Below are 7754 nucleotides of genomic sequence, written 5' to 3' on the forward strand. Positions count from 1 at the left end.
CCCAAACTGACCATTGACTAACCATTAACTAATGACTAATTACTCTACTAAGGAACTAACAACTAATCATGAACTAATGATTAACTACTATACTCACAATGTGACCTTAACTAATGATTAACTAATGATTAACTAATACATTCACGCACTGACATTTTGGAATCATTAAGTAATGATTAACTACTCTATTCATGAGCTGACATTTAGTAATCATTAGGTAATGATTAACTACTCTACTCAGGAAATTAGATACTAATCATTAACTAATGACTACCTACTCATTAACTATGATTAACTAGTGATTGACTAATGCCAAATTTTTCATTAGCTACTCATTAACTGGCTATTAGTTAATGGTTAGTTTACTAGTAACTACTATAGTATTTGTGTACGTTATTGTAAAGTGTTACCGATTTGTGATTAGTTACCGCGTCACAGTGTGAGAGAAGAACAGTGCTTAAGCATACAGGTAGTTGCATGATGCAAACCAAATGCATGCTGCCTAGTTGACATTTAAACTGATTTGGATATAAGGTTTTCAAAGTCTAGACCCCCATCATGATTAGGCTATGTTATTTGAGCCCAATGCCACTCAACAATTGAGCCTATAGCTTGGTATTGCTGTTGACATACTTCAGACTACAGCAAATACATAAAAGGTCTGTCTGAAGGCATTTATTTGTTTCATGACTCTGGGTAAGGGGGAAAAACCCATAAAATTCCCCCAAACGACATATCTCTAAACTATCTCTTTAACCAAAACACACATTTAGACTATTCTATGTGATCTCCTTTTGATAAATAATGTAATAACTAATACCGCTTAGACTGTAATTCACATAAAATTTATATTTAGCTTGGACTGTAAATTAATATTGAACGCCTACTGAACACTCCCCCTACTCATGTATATATTGTATATATTGGATTGCACTTGCAACGTTGCGATTGTCTTTAGTTATTTTTCCTATTTCTTTATCTCTGAATATTGACATGGCCGCTACGCTGCATGCTGACATCAAGACGAATTCCTCGTATGTAGTCTTGCATATTGTGACAATAAAAGTGATTCTGATTCTGATTTTTCCACTTCTATTCACTGAGCCTCCCCTGAAACTGTTTGGAGCCCCCCCCCGGGGAGGCCCGCCTCCCACTTTGAAAACCCCTTGTCTAGGTGTAATAGCAGTGTAAAGGCTGAACCCAAGGATGCAGGAGACGGAGACAAAGGGTACGTTTAAAGTCTTTACTTGACTCAAAAATCAGATATAATTACAGTTCCAGGTTTCAGCAGGGGGGGGGGGGGGGGGGGGGGACAAGAATAATACGAAAAGACGAAAGAACAATCCAGACAGGAAGAGGACTACAGGTTACAAAAACGGCTCCAGGCCTCCAAGACTACGAGGGAAAAACAGGCTTCGGAGTTCAGAGTCAGACAGAGACAAGCAAGCAGAGGGCCTCCAGGCTTCCTCTCAAGAAACTTAGGAACAGAAAACAGAGCAACGCACTGTAGCAGGTGATAGCACGGTGGGAGGCAGGAGATGGAGCGGATCCGTGGTGAAGACAGCTTCAGTAGACTCTAGACTCAGCACTGCCACTCACAGTCTGTGGATCAACAGGTTAAATAGGCCGGTAAACAGGCGTATGAAGGTAAACAGGTGTAAACAGCAAGCAGATGTATGAAATCACAGAGAATTGCAGGCTGATAGCTACCATCTCCTATAGGCCGCTGCCTCCCAGCAGAGGCAAACCAGCAACCCACCTGGAAATCCTCTGGAACGGATCCTGCCCAGCGGTGGATGGGACTGGGGCTCTGCTGCTGCCTTCAGCACCTCGGACAGTTCTGAGTGAGAGCCTGGCATGGATTAGGCCCCACAGTGGATGGGGTTTCAGCACCTCAGAGAGCACTCAAGCCTGCAGGGCTGGTCAGTTATAACAATAGAATAGACTCTATTCTATTGTTATAATTGACCAGCCACCAGGGTCGAGGGATAAGTCGTGAATCAAGTAGAACCAAAGAGGCGTACAGTAGCCTCAACTGATTAGGTGGCAGTAGTGAATGAAGGGATAGAGATTTGTGAATGAAATAGTCTTCCTGATTGCACTTGCATAATTTAAGCATAATAGTTGCTATTGAGACAATAATGGTGACTCAACAGTGTGAATTCATGCCCAATTTGGTTATTATTATCGGTTTTAGTGACAGATGCTTTGGGCACTTCAACGCCTTATCCTGCAATATGTCTTGCCGTCACTGGATTGAAGTATTTTGACGTATTCTCTCTTTTCTGGTATTGCGTTCCCCAGTTACAGACTAGAGCAGTAAAGACTCCAGGATATTTTACTCTATAATATAATATATTTTCGATTTCAGATCTACGCTGCTCCACTTGTTTTATTACTGGATTTTACAAGATTGTATTGTGGATCTCTGTGGCTTTCGTTGGTTTTATTGAAAACTTGTGGATCTCTCTCATATTTGGACTTTCTTACTTTTTCTTTTTTAACCATGAACTCTACAGCTCCATGCACTCATGGTTTCGCACCCCCACTCTTCTGGCTGTCAAAACAGGGTTGTCTTATTGACCCAGGCACTCATGCACTAAAGAGGCAGCTGGCCAATGACGATATAGGGACGCTGAACACCGATGATAGCACTATGCTGGAATGGTGCTACCCATAGCTGCTCCACTCCCTGTATGCGCACCCCCTGGACAGAGCTAGTGGTTATCGGCAGGTTGGGGGGAGGTAGCTGCCAGGCAGCTGTACCCATTGTTGTGCCACCTTTAATTACAAGCCACTGTCTGGTCCTGGAGGACCTGGGCGGAGACCAAGAGGTTAACTGACTGGCCGACCTAGGTTTGCAGCAATGAACCACACCAAGACACCTGAAAATGCGGCTCTTGGTCCTCTTCCAAGCAAACTCAAACCCGGTGAGAAGCTGGATTAAGGATATGTCTGCACACTTATCAAAGCCCCACACTGCATTTTTAGGAGCTAAAGTTGTGTACAGTACATAGTTGAATGGTGGTCATAAAAAAGGTGTACACTTTATGTCTTATATAAAATGCTATGGTAGGGGTCCAATGATAATTGTTCCGACTTATATTGAATTCTATATGGTATACGAACAATTTTAGTTTTTACCATTGCTCATTGTACGAGTGACCTCGAGAAATTATCAAGATGAGCCAAACAGGTGGAAAAATCAAAGGGAAATACAAGCAACATAAATATCGAGCTGTAATTTGAGCACAGAAAACGTACCTTCACTTCACTCAGCGCTTGTCTTACTTCTTTGATTGTTTCTTATCTCGTTTTGCTCAGAGAGGCAATAGTCTTCTGAGGGCACGGTGTTTATTTTGATGCAACACTAATAGCTGGCTGTTGGGGAATTCACATTATATTAAAAACAGAGACACTCGCATTGTTAGATAAGCTGCATCATTCATGAGCCAAGACTACAGCTTGGTCTTAGTTGGGAAACCCACTTAGCAGGCTGTGGGAGTGACAACAAGTAAGACTTTCTCAATCTGGGAAGTATTTGTATTTTGATTGTTTAGTAGATCCCTTATATTAACGAAGGGATGTTATTCCTTAAAGAGGCACACTGTATACTAAAATCCAAATATCCTATATGACTATTCTTTGAACTTAAGTGCATGATCCTGCTTCATGACCTTAGGCCCAGGTCTACGAGGGTACAAAAGCATGCATTGCACTTGCAGTTTATAATATTTTGCACCCTCAGTTGAAATGTGAATAATTATAACAACAAATGGCAATAATATAATAATATTCGGAAAATAAATTTGTTTTACTTGTGCTATTCGCCAGGATTCAACGGTAATTAGCCGAAATAACTGTTTAGCCAACTGACCGGTACCGGAGGTAAGATGTTTGGTTAATTTCTTTTTGAAGATCCTTTATTGATTTGTTTGGGAAGAGGATTTACTTGTGGGAGGAAACTGAACTGAACTGATAACATTGACAGAGATCCTTTGATGATTTGCCTAGCAAAAAAAAACAGGACTAGGCAAGCCTTAAGCCGGACCCCCCGGCGACTTCTCAAAAATGAAAAATCTGGTGACTTTTTTCTGACCATGGGAAGCAATGTTAATCCAGCACATTTGCTAATAAATTGGTGTGGCTGCTGGCGGGGATTCTCTCTCTCTTTCTCTCTGCCTGTCAGTGCTTCACACAGATACACACACACACCACAGGTATGCCGAATCTGCCCGGGGCGGGCGGAGTCAGCACTTAATATTACAGCGTGCTATGCCACGTGCATGTATTGATATGCAAATTAGTGTGTGACATCATCTATCAGGGTTAGGGTTAGGGTTCTTTGGTCGGCCCGGGCCACTCTGTTTACAACTGTTTCCAGCTGTGTTCTGTGCCAGCATAATCTGCTCATCGGGGACCATGCTCGGGGACCATGACACGACACTATTTTTCATTGCTGTTGCCGGCCCGCACTGTAGCTACTAGTGCACCCCTCTAATTTCAGATGCATTTTGGTTAGGCGAGATACGGTTTTGAGGTCATTTTGTTGTGGAACCGGATCTGATCTAAACTTTCATTTATCAACACTTGAGAGAGTTTTAAGACATTAAATAGGTGATCAAGGGGACCGGTCAGTGACTTTAGTCACCTTGGACAAACGCTGGATGATTTTTAGAAACAGTCTCTGGATCTTGAGACAATTATGCCTCTCAACTGACATGCTTGCTTGCAGTCCCCTGATGCATGCACTTCCTTTACTGCAAAGCAGAGGGTTGTGGGAGTTTATGAGCACAGATGTCGGTGCTCTCGTTGGATCAGATGCCAGAGACACTGTGAACCTCTTGACGCACACAGGGATAAACATGCACATCATTCCTATAGCCTGCAGTATGGAACATGCAGATGTTATGTGATGGAAACTCATCATCCTAAAGCCATACATAGCAGAAAGCATGGATTAGCTTGTCAAAAGCAGGGGACATATTGAGGATGTGCCCATAAATATGAAATTAGGGTTAATTACAACATGATTGAATGAAGTTTCAGCTGTATGGGACCGACGCTAAAAAAGTTTAGGGTCATATACGTTTGGAATGATGTAGTATTTTCTTACAATAAAAATGTAAGAATAACCATACGCGAATAACCAATATTCTACTACTGCAGTAAAACATTTGCTAATATCTCTTCAAGGAATTGGCATTCATTTTTGAAATAAGAGAAAAAGTTGTGACCTAATTTAAAAATAAAAACAAGTCAGAAACAGAGCACACAGTAATACCTAAGAATATGTAGATTAAAAAGGTGTCTGCCATGTAAATCAGTAGCCGTTTTTCCACATGCGTACCGGAAAATTACCTGTAAGTCAATATCGGACATTTCCCGGAATTTCCCTTCACACCTGAGCGCTCGCATGTGGGAATCTAATCGTCAAATAGCCGGTATGTTGGGGGGTGGGGTGGGGCGGAGCGGGCGGGGGGCGGGGGGCGGAGGAGAGTGGCCTGGGGTCATGACGTATAAACTGTGCTGCAGGCCACTGAGGCCAGTCAGAAAAAAACAACAAACAAACATGGAGCCGGCGTCCACTCTTTTGATAATATTGCTGACTCGTTTGACTTAAGAGCAGCGTCAAGCCAGCTTAATAAACACAGCCGATTTCCCCCCTCCCCTCTCTGCTCGAGAGAGGCCAGTCCTTCACTCAGTCCTCCGCACTTCGCAGCAGCCACACAGGACAGACACAGCGAGAATGGCAGTGGCTTGCAAGCTGCCCAACGCTTGTATGTATGTAGAGAAAGCAAATGCACGAAGCGAAATGTGGAAGTAGTTTGCTTTGATGTGCGCGAATGATTAGATGATGCACGCTGGAAGTGAACGTTAAGCAACGTGTGTACACCTCGCCCAAGGACCGGTGTCGCGGCAAATGACTGGACCCGTTCTACACTTGTGTGCCTTATCGCGCATACCGCTCTTCTGACTGGCTCGAAACTGGTGAAATGTCCGCGACGACGGGGTCGCGCTTATACCGGAACAACAACTTTCACACATGAAGGCATTAGACTGTGTTGCGGTCATTTAGCGGTAAAAGGCGCATGTGGGAAAACAGCTAGTGAAGTATTACAATACTCATTTTACTTTCAGAGGTAAATTAAATAAGCAGTCAATTTTCTTTTCAAGGTAAATCGGGTAAGCATTGTCGTAGCTCATTTCACAGATCAAGCTGCACCCATGGAGTACAAAATGTGAATTACTTTTGCGCAACCATATTTTGTCTGATTCAGGATTAACATCATATTTCCTATCTCTTGACCTGTTTGACTAAGGGTGTTTTCTCACTGGGGACCCGGGAGCGGAACCGAGCAGCACACTTGTCCCCAAATCGACCCCAGGGGGGGAGGGGGCAATCGTACTCGGGCATGGAATGAAATGAAAACAATCGTTCCCAGTGAGAAAGCACCCTTATGACTTATATCTAAAATATTCATTCACACATTTTAATCAATAAACAGCTTTACATACTGGGAAGGTCCAAGGTCTTACTAAACCAAATGCATAATGATGATAACAATTAGGGCCTGGGTTACATAGTGGAAGACATTTAGAATTTAGTCTTGGTAAACACTTTACACATTATATTGAAATATGTCACAGTGACTACAATGCACCGATTTGCAGTTATGACACTTACTACTGCTAAATAGTCTACTATAGGCCTACTAGTGCTACTACTGCTAATGCTACTATTACTGCTACTACTACTCCCAACAATAACAATCATTCATTCACTGCAGCTATCAGAGCAGCTGACATGTTTCAAGACGTGTTGCTATTTTTCTACATTTTTGAAGTAGTCCATTGACGCCACTCATCCCTGCTCATCATCACTGAAGTGTGCGCTCCCCCCCTCCACTGTGGAAAGGGGAAATATCAAAATGCACTCAAGTATTCCTCCGGAGAGAGGAAAACCCACAAAAGGTATGAGGCCGCCGCCGCACCTCGGCAGTCGTTTGGTGTGTATTTTTTTTATGCCATCCTCGCTCACCTCCGAACACAGATGGAGAGTCATCTGTTGCCTGTTGCCTCTTGACTCATTTTTCCTTCCGATCCTCCTTCTCTCTCCCTCTCCCTCTCCCTCTCCCTCTCTCTTTCTCAAGAGCCTGTCTGCCAGTAGAGGCCCTGTACCTCACCGTGCGCTTATCAGACAGTTTATCCTTTTCCTGCGGGCGCCGTCCTCCATCTGTGGCTGTGACAGCCAATCGCCACGCCGAGGGTCCATTCCAAGCCGTGATTTAGACACTCGGCCTTGCCAGCCCTGTTCTATCGACCCCCTCCCTCGTGTGGATTTGTCACACGCAACGCACTCTGTCACACATGCAAACAGTGACAGTACATGCGCACACACACACACACACGCACGCGCACGCACGCACGCACGCACGCACACACACACACACACACACACACACACACACACACACACACACAACACACACACTACATACACACTTAAAGGTGCAATGTGTAATATTTGGCCACATGATCCAAACTAATAGCATGCATTCCAAGATGGCAGCTCCCGCAGCAACAGTAGCCTAGTGAGAGGCTGTAAATATGAGCATTTCTGTCTTCTTGTTTGAGAGGCTAATTGGTGGTAATGCTAAAGTCAGCAGTAGATATCTGATACTGACTGAAAATAACATTAATAATAATAATGATTGGATTTATATAGCGCCTTTCCAAGGCTCAGAGCGCTT

This window comes from Poromitra crassiceps (assembly GCF_964638095.1).
Source record: "Poromitra crassiceps genome assembly, chromosome: 3".
Taxonomy (NCBI): Eukaryota; Metazoa; Chordata; class Actinopteri; order Beryciformes; family Melamphaidae; genus Poromitra; species Poromitra crassiceps.